General features: G+C 51.1%; 1 protein-coding gene across 1 annotated transcript in view; it reads right to left on the reverse strand.

The window, feature by feature from the left end:
• Positions 1-18,965, reverse strand: part of Ccdc88c (coiled-coil domain containing 88C) — a 127,010-nt gene that overhangs the window by 99,883 nt on the left and 8,162 nt on the right.

The following is an 18,965-nucleotide window of genomic DNA, read 5'->3' on the forward strand; positions in this document are numbered from 1 at the left end:
CCCTCCTTGGACAGAGCGTCCTCATAGTGCACCAGAGGAGCCCAGAGGAGGACACAGGAGCACATCCAGTGATACCTTAAACCTGTCCCTCAAGCCCATAGTAAGGGGTGGCTCTTAGGTCCCTAGCCACCCAGCATCAAAGTATAACACAATTCCTATCCTCCTAAGAGGAATACTCCATCCTTTCCTGGTATTCAAAGCCACTTCTCCCCTTGAGGCAATGTGCTATGGCCTCTTCAATTACCAGGCATCTCCTAATGCACCACACCGAGGACCAGCATTAACACTCCTTTTCACTGAGCACAGCACCCCCAGGCTTTTGTTTTGAGGTCTGAGTCCTCAAGGCTGCAGGACCCAAACCCTCAGAAGTACAGCTGGGAAAAAGTATAATCCGTGGGCCAGCAGCTGCCCTAAGGAGTTCACCAACAAATGCTAGCACCCAGAGTCAAGGCCCCAGTGAGCGTTTTCATGTCCTCCCAGAGTCAGTTTTCCCGAACCATGAGTGACTTCAACAAAAATTCCTGTGGCTATCCTTCCCCGCCTCCCTCCACTGCATCAGGACCATGATCCATGCTACCACCAGTTCCAACGGTGTGGCAGCTTGGCACAGACCCCACCTAGAAGACTGAGAATTCCAGGCCAGCCCAGGCTAGGTAGTAAGACCCTGTTCCCTTTCTCCCTGAGGCTGCTACAGTCCCCTACCTTCCTGGTTTTACTGCATACCCTGCGCTGGCTTGGAATTCTCAATCTTCCAGATGCCTGAGCACCAGGATTACAAGCATGCCCTTCCACATTTTGCTCCTACTGCACTGACAGCTCGTTTTTGTTCTGAGCAGGATCTACTCCCTACAGCACATCTCCACCACTAACAGAAGTAACCGCAGGAATGGTACAGAAAAAAACAATGGGCAGAGAGCAGAAAGACCAGGGTTCTGAACCCACTGCAGACACTCAGGCCAAACACAGTGGTGCACACCTTTAATCCCAGCACTAGGGAGGCAGAGGCAGATGAGATGGATCTCTGTGAGTTCCAGGCCAGTCAGGGTACATAGTGAGACCCTGTCTCAAAACAAACAAACAAATAAACAAACAAACACCCCCCACCCCCACTCCACTAGGTATGGCCCCAGGGCAAGCCATTCCGCACTCCAGGGCCTCATTTTCTCATCTGTGAGATGAGGACAATAATTCCCAAGCCATCTGCTTCATACTTCTTAATGGGATCTTTGTTGACTGGGTTTTCTCTTTCTTTCTCCTAGGACAAATCTACAATTAAAAAGTAAATCCATGTCAGAACCAATAAAGCAGCATATACAACACCAGGCATGCGTGCACAAGCACGCACCCACACACATGCGCACACATACAGATACGTACAACTTTGAGGTATATATAGCTTAACCACCATCCTCTAAAGGCTGACCAAAAGTCTCTATTCTAGGGGCCAATTCTCTCTCCCTCCCTCCCTCCCTCCCTCCCTCCCTCCCTCCCTCCCTCCCTCCGTGTGTGTGTGTGTGTGTGTGTGTGTGTGTGTGTGTGTGTGTGCGCGCGCGCTACTTTTCCAGGGGATAAGAGCCCATCATGAAAAGGAGGAGGTATGGCAGCAAGCAGTAGGAGTGGTGGCTGGAGCAGGAAGCTAAGGGCTCTCACATCTTGAACCACAAGCATGAAACAGAGTTTACATTTCCAAAGTCTGCCCCCAGTAACATACTTCCTCCAGTAAGGACACGCCTCCTAAACAGTGTCACCATTTGAGGACCAAGGATTCAAATGCCTGAGGCTATGGGTGACATTTATCATTCCAACCACCACAGTGTGTGTGTGGAGGGGTGTTACTAGCACACTTCAGACTTTCCCACAACACAACTGTTCAAATGGGAGGGAAGCCTCACCCATTCTCTGATGGGCCAGCATACTTCCTCTTCGTGCCTGGGACAACCCCAGGGCTCCGCTGTCATCAGCCGGGAACCTGTCTAGACCCATCTCAAGAGCTTAAAGCCAACTATGGCAGCCAGAACTGAGTGTATGAGCCACCTCTGAGCGTTCTGGGTGTCCTTGCATCAGGAACGGCAGTGGTGACTGTTATATGGACTCTGTGATAGACATCGTTCTAAGTGTTTTAACTAGACTGACCCACGTATCCTTAGCCCAATCTACTGTTAGTATCACTTTGTAAATAAGGAAACTAAGGCACAAAGATGTGGAATGACTATCTAGCCAAAGAAAACTCACAGCCTCAAGCATTAACAGGGTGCCGGAGAAAGAATGTGAATGGCACGGTTTTGAACACTTGGAGTCCCGCAAAGCTAAGTCAACTCCTCTGTGGACTGTGCAGCTGGACAGCATCTACTCCACAGCTGCTGCTGATGTTTTCTATCAGCTTAGGTCCTGACTCTTCGGGACCTGTAGGCTGGCCATCAAGCTGGCTGGGCACATGCCAATGGCTCTATGGAGGGGAGACCCTGGAGAAGCAGACAGCAAAGATGAGTGGGGGTGTCCAGAGTGCTTTGAAAATGCCTAACACAGGAAAGACCAGCAGACCCTGACACCGGACACTTTGGAACCATGTCCCTTGGTTGAGGCTTAGAATGGAGCGTGGTTACACCAGATGGCATCCAAGCCAGGAGCATGCTCACCTAAGACAAACTCCCAGAGACCCGTCACCCACCTTAAGCCGCCAGATTCCAAGGTGCACAACCCCAGCTTTAATACCTCCATACACTCCCAGATGTGGTAACTGGAGACAGGGTGCAGCCCATGCAAGTCCAGTGGACTGACTAGCCCAGAGGATGCCTGGAGCTGCAGCACCTTCCCAGGGCCTAGCTCAGGCCAGGTGGCTTCTTTCTGCAGAACAGTCTGCACCATATAATCGGAGATGACTGAACCTAGGAAAGCATTGATGGCTACAGTCCCCAAAGTCCTTTCTAGATCCCCACACTTCCAGTCAGATGCAAACTGTAGGGCCTGCCTTGGTAGAAGCTCCGGGCAGTAAAGCCACACAGGCCTTCCTTAGTCTAAATGTCCACAGAAGCCGACAATAAGTGGCAGCTGCCTAGGGACTTTCCGCAAGGATTTATGCAGCTTCGGGAAGATGCCAGGCTAAAGCCTGACAAAGAAACCAGGCAAGCAGGGGAGGAAGCAACCGGACGGACTGGAGTTGAGCTAGGAAGCCTGGACTCGGCCGCTGCTGGCTTCAGATGGCTAAGTGTAGCAAAACCACTGTGGCCCATTGCTCTGCTGTCTCATATGCTAGACAAGGAGCAGCTTAGAGGGAGTCTAGGCTCTCAATGCGTGTCCAAATCCTCTAATGAGAACTATCAGATACATGTCTCAAACAACACTCGTTCCCTAGATCATCAGGCCAGCTAACTAACTGGTCTCTCACTGGGGAAGCCGGTCCGGGTCCCCATGCATCCTTCAAAGAGGCTGGAAGTGAGAGCTGCCCCACTGGGTGACCCAAGCCTCTTTCACAAGCTTCTGTTTTTCTTTTGTTGTTTTTTGAGACAGTGTTATGTGTAGTCAAGGAAGACCTTGAACTCCTGGTCCTCCTGCCCCACCTCCCCAATGATGGGATCACTGGTGTGTGTGTGTGTGTGTGTGTGTGTGTGTGTGTGTGTGTGTGTGTGAGAGAGAGAGAGAGAGAGAGAGAGAGAGAGAGAGAGAGAGAGAGAGACCTTGCCTTGCTAACGGCATCTGTCCCATCTGACAGATGATGCTAGAAACTAAACCCAGCGCTCATTCTATGCAAGCACCCCAACACTAAGCTGCACACTTACTACCCTTTCTTTTTTTAAAAAATATTTATTTATTTATTTATTTATTTATTTATTTATTTATTTATTTATTTATTATGTATACAGGAGAGGGTGCCAGATCTCATTACAGATGGTTGTGAGCCACCATGTGGGTGCTGGGAATTGAACCCAGGTCCTCTGGAAGAGCAGTCAGTGCTCTTAACCTCTGAGCCATCTCTCCAGCCCTGCCTACTACCCTTTCAAGCTCTAACGTCTGACCGATAAATGGCCACTATAGTCGTAGAAACACTAAGGAACGTCTGTCAAGCCCCAGGAACATCCCAACTGTTTTCAGTCAGGAAGTGGATGAGAAATGGGGTGTTCAAGTGAGTTCTAACCAATGTGTGAGTTTATGTACAGCTAGACTTCTGACAACTCTATTATGTGGAGCCATAGACAAGCTCTGCTATTCATTTTGCATGTGTGTGTGTGTTGCTGGGAATATCTGAAGTAAGTACTCTACCACTGAGCTACATCCCTATCCCTGGTCCAACTATTAACTCATTTATGTGGTCTCAACCAAGTCCTCACCTATGTATGGTAAGAGGGTTGGGCTGGGGCTTGCAGCTCTGGGTGGCCATAACCCACTCTCTAATGCCCTTGACATTGACCCTGACCTCTGAGCTCAGGTAGTCTGAGGCCTGGACGGTACCCTGCTGCATTTGCTTAGGAAGTGTATTAGGCTATGGAGTGGGATTATGGTTGTCTCTAGAGGCTCTAGATGCTGGCTGAGCCACGTTCTTCCTACATAATGTAGACGAGAGGCCCGGCAATCTCAAAGATCAGACAAGAGAGTAACTAGGCCTGCTGCTTAACTCACAGTTCACAGTAGGAGCTCACACCGATATGTAAGCAAGAAACACACATGGCAAGCTGTCAGCCTGTGTGAGACACTAAAAAATGACTAAAAAAGGATTGAGACACTCAAACACATGCCGTTCCCACCAAATAAAGACAGATCTGTTCCAACAGTGGGCCATGACTCAGAAGCACACTTGGAGAGCAAGCTGTTAGCTCCTCCCCCGGGGATCCATCAAAAGGAGTTCCCCGGGTATTAATAACCCTCAGCTGTCAAGGAAGCAAGGAAGCCAGAGATTCCCTTCCCAGGGACCGGCTGCAGCCTCAGCAAGACAGTGAACAGTGAACCACTTTAACGTGCTGAGGCTGCAGGACGGTGAGTGGCGGGTATGTGTCTTCTCGCCTTTCATTATGACTGAGGTGATAAAAATAGAAGGCCAGCAATAAAGCATCCAAGTTCCCGAATCTGCTCAGCACAAGACATGATCCTGGTCCTGACCCTACAGCAGCACTAGAGCCAAGTAAAGGCCAGGATCCCAGGCTTTACACACACCTGCACTGGGATCCAACCCGTTCCTGTTAAGGAAAGCCAGCCAGGGTCCCAGGCTTTACACACACCTGCACTGGGATCCAACCGGTTCCTGTTAAGGAAGGCCAGCCAGGGTCCCAGGGTCCCAGGCTTTACACACACCTGCACTGGGATCCAACACGTTCCTGTTAAGGAAGGCCAGCCAGGGTCCCAGGGTCCCAGGCTCCGCAGCTAATCACCAGGCGAATTGGGAAGAGAAAAAACATGACACAACCCACCCTCCTTCCATTCTCTCAAGACAAAAGGGAACAGACTGATGCTCCTGACCTCAGTGCCACCTTCCTCTTGGCCCTCCAAGCCCCACCCTCTGCCAGTGAATGTCACTCATTTCTCCTCTAAAAGCGAGTCCAAGTTCAGATCCAAGGTTCTGAGTGGCTCAAAAGGCTTCAAGTGGGGGAGAGATACTTCATTGTCTGCCAGGTTAATTCTGGATTAATTCAAACATGAACTTCTAAAAAGTCCTCCATTGAGTCAGCAAGAAGGCTCAGTGGATAAAAGCCCTGCCTGGCAACCTCAGTTTCAGCTGGAACTCATGCAAGGTGGAAGGAGAGAAAGGACTCCACAAAGCTGTCCCCCAACCTCCACAGGCATGCCATGATATAGGTGCACACACACACACACACACACACACACACACACACCCCGCACAATTATAATAAATAAAATGCTAATAAAAATTAAGACTACCCATCAGCCACAGGGGCATCTCAGCTGCTTGGATTTAAGATTAGTTGTCTTGATGCAGAAAAAGCCCTAAATTGTCAGAGAAAAGAGGAAGTAAGGAAAGGAGGGCGGGAAAGGTTGACTGAACGGCCTAACCAGTATGGTGGTTTGAAAGAGAAATGTCCATCACAGGCTCACCTAGGTGAATACCTGGTCCCTAGCTGATGGCATTGTTTGGGGAAGGTTATGGCTCCCTTAGGAGGCAGAACCTTGCAGGAGGAGATAATTCCCTGGGGTTTGGACCATTTATAGCCTTGACCTACTTCCACTTTGCTCTGCTTCCTGCATGTAGCTGAAGATGTGATTTCTCTCTGCTTCCTGCTCCTGCCACCATGTCTCCCCTATCATGTTGGGCCCTTATCCCTCTGGAACTAGAAGCCAAGGTAATCTCCTAAATTGCCCTGGTCATGATCTTTTATCATGGTAACAAAAATTAGCTAATACCACCAACTATGATTATCCTCTTTTAAGGCTGGGGCATATGTTTTGATTAGAAGCCCATTTTATGCCTTCAAAGAGATCTGACACACAGCCCCACATTCCACACCAACCTATCCTCCTAATGTATGCCTGTGGCATCTCCATCTGTTTTGGACACAGCACCTCAGTGCAACACCTACAGCCTGCCACAAGCTACATGAGGAATATGCAAGACGGCCTCGGGGCTGTCACAGTCCTGAAAGGAAGCCTCTGGCAGGAAAACCTTAGGTGTGGAACAGAGTACTGGCAGGCGTGAACAGGGTCCTCTGAAGTTCACTGTGTGGAAACTTGAAATCCAAGGCAACAGTGCTGTGAGGTGATCAGGGCCTCAGGGCCCTGCTCTCAAGAACTGATAAGGGCCCTTATCATCACAGGTCTCCCTCTTATCTAGGAGTGATCCTTTCCCTGGCCCTCCCCTCTCCTTTTACCACATTATGCACAAAATGATGGCCCTCGCCAGGTGCTGCCCCTTGGACTTAAGACTTTGGAGCCTTCAGAACTGGGAGTGGAAAAAAGCTCTTTTGGGTATATAAAAATAACCTTGTCCAAGGCCCCTGCTGTTAGCGCTACAGAATGGACTGACAGAGAGGTTGTGCAGGGTTTACCAACTGGCTACTCCAAACCAGCACTGCTGGACAAAAGACAAAGCCACGGTCAACCTGCCATGCCCTCCTGACATGGAACCCAGTCACCTGACAAGTGCCATTCAAGAAGCCAACCACTGGTCTCACTCTGTGTCCAGACTGCAAGGCCAGAGTGTAGAGTGGGAGCAGTCTACTTCCTTCACAACAGGGGAGCACAGAGTTCAGGGCCCCAAAAGGGAAGGAGGTTGTCCTCTGGCATGGCCACTTAATTTCCTAGAACTCACAACCACCAGGATCCTTGGTTTCTCTAAGCTGCCATTTCCTCATCTTTGAGACAAGAATTCGTGTCTTGGGAGGCAGAGGCAGAGGCAGGCATGTCTCTGTGACTTCTAGCTAGCCTCATCTATATTAGGAAGGTCCAAGTCAGCCAAGCCTATATAGAGAGACCCTGCCTCAAACAAAACAAAACTTACATGTCATAACAACAAAGAAGAAAGAAGGTACACAAAGACACCACACCACAGACCCAAAGCTCTCCATTGTCAGCACCGAGCAACCAACACAACAGACGGTATGATTTAGAACATTCTAGAAGCCTCAGAAGTCAACCTGCCCATTTTCTACACGCCTGTGTGTCACTCAGCTCTAGTTTCACATCCTCACAGTGTAACTGTCTTGCTGCCTGCCCCTCCCCCTAAGGAAAAAAAAAGTGGTGGCGGGGAGTTCCCTGCTTTTGTTTCTGAATTGCAATAATATACTTAACATCACACAGCACTTGGCTCTTCGGGCATACGGTTCAGTGGCGCTCATTACACGCGCTGCTGTACCGCCAGCCCGCCCGCCCTCCACAACACTTTTCATCTTGCAGAGCTAAACAGTAACTCCCTGGGCTCTGTGCTTAAGAACTAATGACTTCTAAAACCAGGCAGCCTTCTACAAGACTGGCACTGAATCTTCTGGAAAACTATATTCCTTTCTCTTTACCCTTTAAAGCTCTGTCTCTACTCAGGAACTTAAAAAACCTCATTACTCCTCACACCCTCTGAAATCTTCAACCCTGAACACGCACTTGGATTTCAAACCATATCATAACTTCGTCTTCTAACTCCTGACCCTGAGCTGTGGAACCATTCCCAGTGGATACTGTTTCCACCAACCTAGTGCCTGGTGGTTGAGCTCTTGCCTCCCAGACCCCGGTCGCAGGAGACATTCAAATGGACTACAGGATTTAGAAGACCTATAAACCCTGGCAACAGATTGCCTCTTCCTCCCACGGCCCCACAAATCCCGGCCACTAACCCTGGAAGTAAGGAAGGCTGTGAACACAGAGGACAGAGGTCCTGACCCGGACCTCCTATCCCAGGATGGAGCCGGGCAGGCACCTCAATCAGTCACAACAGAAAGAGATGTGGAAGCTTCACTGGTCACATTTCTAATTACGTTCAGTTAAAAACAGCAAGTTTAGAAGGAGGAGATCAAAGGGCCTGTCACGTGACTCCGCCTTGAGAAATCACCGTAGCCCACCCTTTGAACCTCCGTTGATAATAAGGCTCTTAGTTTCAATACAGACAAAAGCGGAACCATCTTGGTCCGCCCCCACCTGCCTGCGGACCTCTCTGCCAGCTCCTGAGCTAGGGTGGGAAGCTGCTGGAGCAGCTGGGCTGCTTTTAGGAAAGCATCAGTCAGAAGCGCCAAGCAGAGCCAAGCAGAGCCAAGCAGAGCCACGGCAAGTAAGAGGGCGGCACCTGGCACCAGAGTTCCTGCCCTTGGGACACAGAGGCAGGGAGTGGGTGCAGGGACATCGGATGATGGTGATAACAAAAACCATTAGCTGGCTCAGGAGCCTGTGTGGGCCTTCCAGAGGAGGCCAGTGAAAGCAGGCATGGGCAGGAGGGACAACATGGGCAGGAGCCGGACATAAAAGCAGCCCTGTTCACTGGACCAGCTGGGCAGCAGGATACAGAGGTACCCCTCTGTCTCTGAATTGGCCAAACCCAGGGAGCTGAGGTTACCCCCAGAAGTTACCCCCACTGGACAGAAAAGGAAAGGGCTTGGAATCCAGCAGGGATTTCTGCTGACTGCCATGGCAATAGGGAACCCTACAGAGACTGAGCAAGGAAGACAGGCAAACCCGAACGTAAGAACCAAAGGTAAGGGCAGGAGAGGAGGGGAGAAAGCCGCAGATGGGAGCAGCAAGGACTCCTCCGGGTGACCCACACCTCACCCAAGCCGGTCTCCCAGGAAGGTGTGAACATTCTAGCCCGTAAAGGTCAGCAGAGCAGGCTCGAATCACCAGAAACCATCAGCTCTGACACCTCAAGCTTGGGACACCCACGTCCATGACTCAGTCCACTTCTGTCTGAAAAAGGCAACTCTTCCAGCTCCGTTCATAAAACTCACATCACACCTCTTACCCTCTGAAGTCACGGGGCTACAAGAGCACCTGAGGGCACAAAGTGCCAAGTGGCCTCAGAGCTCTGGGCAGCACTCTGTACCTCCCTGGATGCTGACACTGATCTGAGGCAGAAAGAAGAGATGAGTCTGTAGGCCGTAGGTTTGAAAGGGAGGCTTAAAAAAAAATTCTTTGTTCAAAGCTTAAGGTCATTCATTAAGTTTAAACCTTAGAAAGCTCAGGGGAGCCAAGCTGGCTAGACCAAGTTGAAAACAATCAATTTAATTTTTACCTTCCAGGGCTTGGGGCTCTGAGTACATATGACATGTGGCATTTCCATCAACAAAGCACAGAGAACATGAAAAGCCTACAGGCCAGTGAGAACACAGCAGGGGCCCTGGAGTGGGATTCAGACTCTAGGGCCCCTCAGCACTGTGCCTCAGTCAGTTACCTCTGTGCAGTCAGGGTCCGAGCCCCTGCCCTGTGTCAGGCCGCTGTCCACCAACTGTTCATCAGTCCAGAAAGGGCAAGAGGTCAGGGGCTTTGTAGGGTCACTGTGGCCTAGAGCTAGGATCCCTGTGCAGGCCCAGAGCAGGCCACCCTCCAGTTCAATTAATGAAATGATCTTATCTGAAGTATTTACTTCATCAAGCAGAGCTTATATTGCTCATGTCATTAATACACACACACACACACACACACACATACACACACACACACACACACACACGCGCGCGTGCGCGCGCGCGCGCGAAGGCAGCCATGTCTCCACGTGGTGAGGTGAGACAAACAGAAAAGGACTCAGTGCCTGGTTATAGTTTTGTTGCTGGTGTCAGGCCAAACTGGGCAGCTCCCTTCAGGGTGAAAGTGTGGAAGCCACTCAGCACTCTGCACGTACCCAGAAAGCATAACACAGAAAGATCAGAGAGGAAAGGGGCCAGCAAGGCCAGAGACAGGCATACACACGCATACACACTGCCGACCCATGAGTCAGAGCGGGCTGCCCTTGGAAGGTCTTTTGATCCATTCTGTAGGCTGCCTGCCCACGACACCTCTTTCAGACCAGAGGGCAGCCCAGCCACCCACTGAAAAGACCCACGGGGTAGCATAGTGATAAGGCCCTTTCAGCCCTCCTGGGCAGGCACTGCCCATCTCCCTTCTTTTCCGATAGGAGGGGACTCAGGGAGAAGAAGGGAGCAGCTCAGCCTTGGCGCCTGCAAAAGTCGGAGATTACTTTTCGAACTCTTCTGTACGGCTTTGCGTCTCCTGACTCCTGCCTTCTCCATCAGCATGTCCGCCCTGTGCCCTCACCTGCAGAACATAAGCATTCCCCTACAAGTCAGCCTGGAACAGGAACTATGCTGCAGTGGTACACAGACCCCACATATTCAGGTCATTTCGTTAAGCCTTCCCATAGCACATGTTACATCTTACAGACGAAGCCAGAGTTGCTTCGTGAATCTAAAGTTGCTTCATCTGTTGCTAGGAATGGGGTCCCAGGAGTTCCCAGACTCAAACAAATCAGGTAATAGATCTCTCTCCCTCGTGGCTGCCCCCCACTTTTCACCTTGTCCCTCGGCTGCTGGTTTCACATTCCTAGCCGGTGGAATCCTGATGACTCAAGTCAAGACCACGCAAGGGACTGCTCTCTGCAGACCTCTGCTTTCAGAGAGTACCCCGACATCCAGAGTGCCGCCCATCAATCTGTAAGCTACTGAAAACTCAAGCCATTAGACCCCTGCAGTGGACATACTACCACAGCCTCTGATTACTTCCTTGAAATATCTATACTCCAAACTATCACCAATAAACTCAGAATCTGGGGTGGGGTGGGGCCTGTCCAATCCCTCTATAACCCTGGCTCCTCTTATGGTTACTAGAAACATCAGATTGAAATTATCTGGGAAAGGCCAGGGTTCTGAATGCCTTGGCAAAGTCACAGGGGGAAAAAAAAAAATCTTGTCTTTCCTAAGCGAACAGTTCGAGAGCAAAAACTGTTATTAGCTTGGCCGTGCACCAGGCAGCCGGCTTTTGGGAGCGACCAAGCTTGCCTGGGCAAGTTCTCGCTAGATTCCAGTTACGACATCAAACATGCTGACCTTGGCATTGACTCCCACCTCAAGGAAATACGGAGAATCCCCCCCTCTCACTTCAAAATTGAGAACTCCATTTCCCGTATCTGGTCACAAGAGAACCGGCACCTCTTTCCACCTCCAACTGGATACCAGCCACCGGCGAACTAAGTATTAACTGTCATTCATTCCCATCATGCTCGAGTCTCGAAGCCTGAGCGCCCAGCACCACTCACTAAGAGCTGAGCAGTGACCACTGAAGACCAAGAGGCTCAGGGGCTCTTGGTGTTTGAAGGTGTAGCATGTGTGGTTTTAGCTGTAACTTTGTGGGTAGCCTGAATTTAGACCTCTTGCCTAGCAATGGAGGATGACCATGGCTTCCACGACAACAACCTCCCCACTCCCGTCTGTACATCCACCACAAACGAGGGACTCACAAACACAATTCCTCCTAAGACCGAGCCACGGTAGAAAAATCACACCTTGAGATAGTGAAAGAATGCATTGGAGATCCTGGACAGGGAAGCAGGCAGAGAAAAGAGAAGCAGGGGTCTCCGGGCTGAGGCAGGGGGTGGACAGAACAGACCAATGCAGGAGCCACCACAGCACTGGGGGATGGCATTCTCCACACCTGGGAACAGAGGACCAGTGGCACAGGCCAGCACACAGCTCCAGGTATCCCTGGAAAAAATCCTGGCAATTCAAGATCTGGACTTAAGACCAGGGAGGAGCCCACAGGAACAGCCCAGACTTATACATATGCGAATGCACACACACACACACACACACACACGCACACGCACACGCACACATTTACACTTGCACATAGTACTCATGTATGTGCATGTAGACAGACACATGCATACTCACTCATATTAACACACATATGTGCTCGCGCTCACTCAAGCTGAGCTCCCTCTGACTCGTGATAAGCCTCCAATGCCCCTGGCAGAATCCCAACTCTGCTAATTACATCAGACCCACCTTTCACCCCTCCCACCAGCTGCAATTAGCCCCATATCTTGACTTCCTGCTGCTCTGGGGTGAGGGAAAAAGCCAGCTGCTCCCTCAGTCCAACCCCGGAAATGCTGGTTTCAGAGGTGTCTCAAGAAACCCAGCCCCTGCTTCTTGGGGCTCCAAGCCGACAGGAAGCAAGAGCAGCCCTTTCAGGATACTCTGCGAAGTGACACCCCCAGCCTGGCCCACTCCGCTCAGCCCCCAGCTTAGCACCTAGCTGCACTTACACTGATCTACCTAGGGCAAGTCACCTCCCTACTTGGACTCCAGAAGCTTGGCTTTTTGAGAAAGAAGTTTCTCTAGGCAGCCAACAACTAAGGAAAAACACGCTGCTTTGTGGGGCTGAAGTTTCCTCCTTCAGAAGTCTCTTTCTTAACCTGTAAAATGGGCCCAGCAACTTCTTCCTCTTGAGGATGTGGCTATAATGAAGAATGAGGCAGCCCTGGTCTCAAGGGAAGGCTAAGCTCCCTCCCTCCCTCCTGCTTGGTCTCAGCCTTTTGATCCCACTTTGATCCCACATTCCTGTCTCTATTCAATATGCCCTGACAACATTTGGGCTGATGAAAAGGTGAGGGAAAAGGAGAGGGGGGAAGGGAGAGAGATTGAAAATCAAATTCCAGGTAGCCTCACATCCGGCCTCCCCAGAGGTTTGGGAATGTGGCAAGTCCCCAGGGCCCCATAACCTCCACCCCTGGTCAACCACAGAGCTCAGAAGATAAACTGCAGGGACCAGCAGGCCAGGAAGAGGGAACACCAGAGCAGAGTCATAGGAGAAGGCGGCTTCCTGTGGCCTTGAATGCAAACACCTCCAGCCTTGCCCTCACACAGAGACGGCACAGATCCCCTGCAGAGTATAGCTTTCTTCAGCTGGAAATCTCAGGGGAGCTGGGTCCACAGCCCACAGCTGAGGAAGCCCATGCGTTAGTCCCCTGTGATTGCCCTCTCTGCTGACCTCTGGTTTCCGCTGTACCTTGGGGCTCCCTATCTTCACATTGGGGAGCCCTGCTTGTTCCTCCTGCAGGCTGGTTCTGGGCTTACTGTCACCTGGTTGGTTATCCCCCTACGAAGCTCTGATATGTGACTGTGGAACCCCTCACAGCATCCTGTGACTCCCGGCAGGACTGCTCTGTGGACTCCAGACCACCTGTCCAACAGGTCTGAAACCGGAGCTGGCCTGCCCTCCACCCTGGTTCCAAGGCACACACAGCAACAGACCCCAGGTGAGCACCAACCACAGAGACCTGAGTCCCAGCAATCCATCACCTTGTCTTCTGCTCTGGCCTTGGTGTAGGCCACATGATCAACCCCACCTCTGCTCCCTGCCAGGGCCAACCCATCACTCATTCTCCACATGGGTGCCTGAGTTTCATCTCAGTCCTGTTCCTTTCTAAAGCAGGGAGGGAAAAAAGCTCCATCCTTTCCCTTTTCAAAGTTCTAGGTGTGTGGGTTGGAGGGGTGCAACTCAGTGGTAGACTGTGTGACGAGCATATGAGGTCCTGGGTTTGATCTCTAATAAAACAAACAAGCAAAAAACACCTAAGACACCCAAATCCATCAGTATGAAGTTCACATTCACTAGCCTGGCACCCCAAGTGCTTCATCTCAAGGGGCCCCACCCTTACCCCTGCTCCAAATCCCCCGTCTTCAGCCTGCTTCACATCCATCTTTGTGCCTCCCAGGACACCCCTCCACTAGTCTGGCTCCCTCAAGGCATAGGTACACAGGCAAAGTGCCACCCCCTAAAGAAAGCTGTCAGTCAGGGTCCTCATCCTTCCTGGCTCGTGTTCCGAGACACTACCATGTCCTGTGACAAGCTGCAACAATGTTGATCTGATCTCTCTCCCATAGTGTCTGGGGTATGAACAACAACAGCCTTTAGACCCAGGAGAAACACACAGCAAAGAACCCATCACACACACCCCAGCCACACCCACCTCTGGGCCACCAGGGCTTCCTGTCTTGCATTTCATCACTCTGCATACACCCGTGGGGGAGCAGGGGGCAGGAAGAGGAAAGGAGGGGCCCCGTGCAGAGTGCTGTCCTCCACTCATTTCCCTAGATGCTCTTGAACTTTCAGCTAACTGCCAGTATTCACACCAAATCCCACAGGTAAACAAAGAGTTCTACTGACCACAGGACAGAGCCCAGTCCTGCTGCCTGGGACCCTATCATCTCTCCCCTCCTCCACCATCCCCAAACTGCCTTCAATGGGTTCCATATTAGAGAGGGAGTCCACCCAGACAGACTGGCAGGGACCAATCTCAGGCACATGGTGTAGCTCAGGGGCAGTGTCTGCCTAGCATGAGTGAGGCATCAGCTTTTGCAAAGTGAGCAAGCAAACAAACATACACCCAGAACTTTGGGGTTGGGGTAGGGGACACAGATATCTTCAGTGTTTAGCAGCAGCAGCACAGAATGCTGCGTCTTTCAAACAGGGCGGTAGCCACAACCGTGAAAGGCACAAAAAGGCAATTCACCAGGAAAAAGGACAAGGTCTATAAATAGGGTACTTGTAGCAATAAGGAGCAAACACCCCTGAAGTGTTCATGTCCTTTGACCCAGCAACTCCCAGACAGGAATTTACCCCGAGGAAATGAAAAACAGTTGCTGCAACATTTATGTTCAGGGTGGTACTGCCCATAATTCAGAAACAGGGATCTCGAAAGTGTCACTGACAGCACAGCCACATAAAACATCACACGGGCGCTGATCCTCATACAAATGAATGTTTAATGGAATGGCAAGGGGAAACACTCACTCCTCCACAAACAGAAGAAGGGAACAAATAGGTTAGACACAGGCATCATCGGGAATTACGAACCACACAGACAAAGAAAGCGAAGGGAAGCACCAAAACGTTGATGGTGGGCATCCCCAGGTGGGGAGGAGACAATGGACGAACTAAACTCCTTTTACATTTCCTAACCTGGAGTAAAGAAACATTTTCAGGATCAAAAACCTTATCTGTAATTTCCTCAGCTGTAAGACGAGAGTTGGCCAATCAAGAGGACAAGCCTCCTCCTTAGTATTTCAAGGCGGCCAGCGGGGAAGGTAATTTCTCTGCAAAGCCAATGTAATGTGTTATTCATGAAGCAAGTTCTGTGTGTGCCTGGATTTCTCTACCCCTCAGCCAGCTAAGGAAACACTACTTTAAGATCCTAAGCCACACAACACAGAACTGAGTGAGATTAATATGCTGCTGCCCCCAACAATGCTGAATATATATTGACTTCTATTCTTTTGTATTTTGTTTTGTTTTCGAGACAAGAGTTTCTCTGTGTAGCCCTGGCTGTCCTGGAACTCACTTTGTAGACCAGGCTGGCCTCGAATTCAGAGATCCGCCTGCCTCTGCCTCTCGAGTGCTGGGATTAAAGGCATGTGCCACCACAGCCCAGCCTTTCTGCATTTTTTAAGACCAAGTCTCCTGTAGCCCAGGCTGCCCCTCAACTGTCTATGTAGCCAAGGATGCTCCAATGCTTGCCCCGCCCCCTGTGCTCCATCTCCCAAATACTAAGATTATAAGTGTGGACCACCCTGCCTGACGCTGATTTTACTTCCGACAATGTTTCATTCCAGCCAGCAAGATCTTGCTGCCAAAGCCTACCCACATGGTGGGAGGAGAGAACTGGCTCTCAGAAGCTGTCCTCTGACCTCCCCACAAACTCTGTGCCACACGCACGCGCGCTCGCGCGCGCACACACACACACACACACACACTAACTTCAGAAAAAAATGTTTCATTCTTCAAACTGTTCACTTCCTCGAGACACTTCTCATTCACAGCAGCTGCCATATGCTTATCTAACATAACCACCGAAGAGCTGGCTGGGGCAGAGGTGGAGCAGCACCTGCCGCTTGGCATCTAGTGATTACAGAGGTTAAAGGTCACACAAGGCAGGACAACTGCCTGGCATGGTCAAGGCCCTGCACTCAAGAAACCAGAGCTACAGTCAGCACAGCCACTGGGAACACTTGCTGCTCTTGCAGAGGAACCACAGCTGACACCCAGGGCCCAAACGGCCACTCACAAAGTCCCTGCAACTCCCCTCCCAGGGATCCAATGCTCTCTTTTGGCCTCCACGGCACCAGGCATGCATGTGATGCACTGTCACACACACAGGCAAAACATCCATACATGCAAATAATAATTGTAAAAGGTATCTTCCCAACAGCACCCCTTCCCCCACATGCCGGGGTGACCCCTCTCCCGCCTGGCCACCCCAGACAAAGGAAGGAGCAACAGTTGTTCTTGGTTGGATGGCTTTGTCAGCCAGTCTCGCTGTGAGGCCTATGCTGTCCTCAAACTCTCTGTACAGCCCAGGCTGTCCTCAAGCTCTCCATCCCCCTGCTTCTGCCTCCCCAGGGCTGCAATCTCATCACTGAGCCCAGCTGGGAATGGCATGTGGGTCATTCCATCCCACTCTATGGCTACTTTCCAACAGGGAAGCTGGGCAGTGGTTCCTTGGGAAAATGCTCATTGAATACCCCCTTCACATCAATAAGCTACAGCACTACATCAGAAGGAAAAGGGCAGGATGTGCAGTTATACTTATGGCATGCCCATGACGGCCCAAAACAAAACCCATTCACCCAACGACATGGAGGAAACACTAAACGCGGTCGGTGATTGTCTCTGGTAGAGGGCTGACGTGCTGGCTGCCTTCAAGGTACTTGTTTTTCAAGCTCTTTATACAGACCAAGTATTCTTCTAACGTGAGAACCAAATTTCTGTTCCCCGTAAGTCAGAAGGAAAGAACACACAAAACACTGCGCCCAGGTAACACGCCAGCCACGAATGCACACATCTCGCCAGCTCTTTCCAGGCTGGCAGGACGAGGGGACGGTGACCCTTTGTCGCTCCCAGCAAGTGCTTATGAACACTTTGCTTAGCTGGAGCTGGACAGTCACCCAATGCCATTCTCAACTCTCAAAGCACTAAGAGGTGACAGGCACACAGGGCCCTCTTTCCCACCTCCAAGTCCTTCTGGTTGCCCAGCTCTTCCTTTGGGCAACAGTTTCTGGAACTCCAAGCAGCAACCACCTCTCAGTCATACAGTCTTAAGACCTTTTTTCACCCAGCCCAGCCCTGGTCCCTCCCAGCCACTAACCATGGCAGCGGGGAGCCCCCTGGGCAGGAAGCTGCTGCACCTTTGCCTTCAGAGACCATCCTGAATCCTGACTCTGTCTCCCTCACACTCCTGCTGCTCAGCTGTGACTCACATCAACTTTGAGATGCAGGGTCACCTTCCCAGTAAATATGCTCCCAATAGTAAGGGACAGAACTCTTCAGAGTCTCCAAGACCGGCTCTACCCAGACTCTGTTCCCTCCTCACCACCTTCCTGGGACTCCACGAACTTGAAAACTCAGTCACTCAGAGAATTCCACTCGGGTGGCATCTCCGCCAAGTCTCCCTACTTCACATCACAGACTGGGTAGGAACCTTGTCTCTGGAATGCTTAGTACCACCTGTTTCCTCTGGCACTGCTTGTTACAAATGGCACCTGCAGACACTGACTGTCTTGTCAGCCAGTGCAGCCCCCAGGCCTCTCAACACAGATGCCAAGTTCACAGAGAGCATCATTGCCTCTAACCAGCTGGCATAAAGACGCACGAGCAGAAACGCCCCTGCTTACAGCACACCCAGCCACAAGTGGAGCTCCCATTAGCCCAGAGAACCCACCTTGGCCCCTGCTGGGTTCTCAGGCATCTCCCTCAGCCGCTGGCCCCTTCCTTAGACACCTGGAACTGAAGGGATGGGACCGGTTGGGAGCCTCTGGAAGCTATGCTCAGATCTCAGAGTCAAAAATGATGCTCTGAATAGTCCTGTGTGTGTGTGTGTGTGTGTGTGTGTGTGTGTGTGTGTGTACACCTAGGGGCCAAAGTCAACCTCAAGTCAATCCACTTTGTTGAGACAGGGTCTGAGTCTGGGATCTCAGGCTCACCAATGAGGCTGGGCTGGCTGGCCAGTGAGTCCTAGGGATCCTCCCATCTCTGCTGCCTCAGTACTGGGATTACAAGTGCCCACACCATCATGTTTGGATTTTTTTAAACATGGAGTATAGGGATCAAACTCAGGTCTGCATGCTTACTCATGAAGTATCTTACTGAATGAGCCATCTCTCCACCCCATTCTTTTTGTTTTGCATGTGACAGGGATGTGGTATGCATGTGACAGGGATGTGGTATGCTTGCATGTGTGTGCGTGTTCACAGGTGTGGGGGTGCACATGTGCCACTGCAACATTTTTACAGTCTGTGTACACGGTACAGCTCACCTCCCCGATGGGAGGACAGACACAATCATGACAGAACACCCAAGACACTGCCCACTTCTTCCCTCTCCCAACCCACTTCAAATCCACATGGAAGAGAAGCCAAGGATCCTGCAACACCCACCGTCCCTGGTAGGCCCTGGGCCCAGGGCAAGCCCAAGCCACGGCACCTCTGCCATTTGCCTCTCGGCTGGCTCGGGTCAGCAGTCGAGGCGGAGGGGAGCCTTGGCTAACACGGGGTCCT

This window comes from Peromyscus eremicus, chromosome 14 (assembly GCF_949786415.1).
Source record: "Peromyscus eremicus chromosome 14, PerEre_H2_v1, whole genome shotgun sequence".
Taxonomy (NCBI): Eukaryota; Metazoa; Chordata; class Mammalia; order Rodentia; family Cricetidae; genus Peromyscus; species Peromyscus eremicus.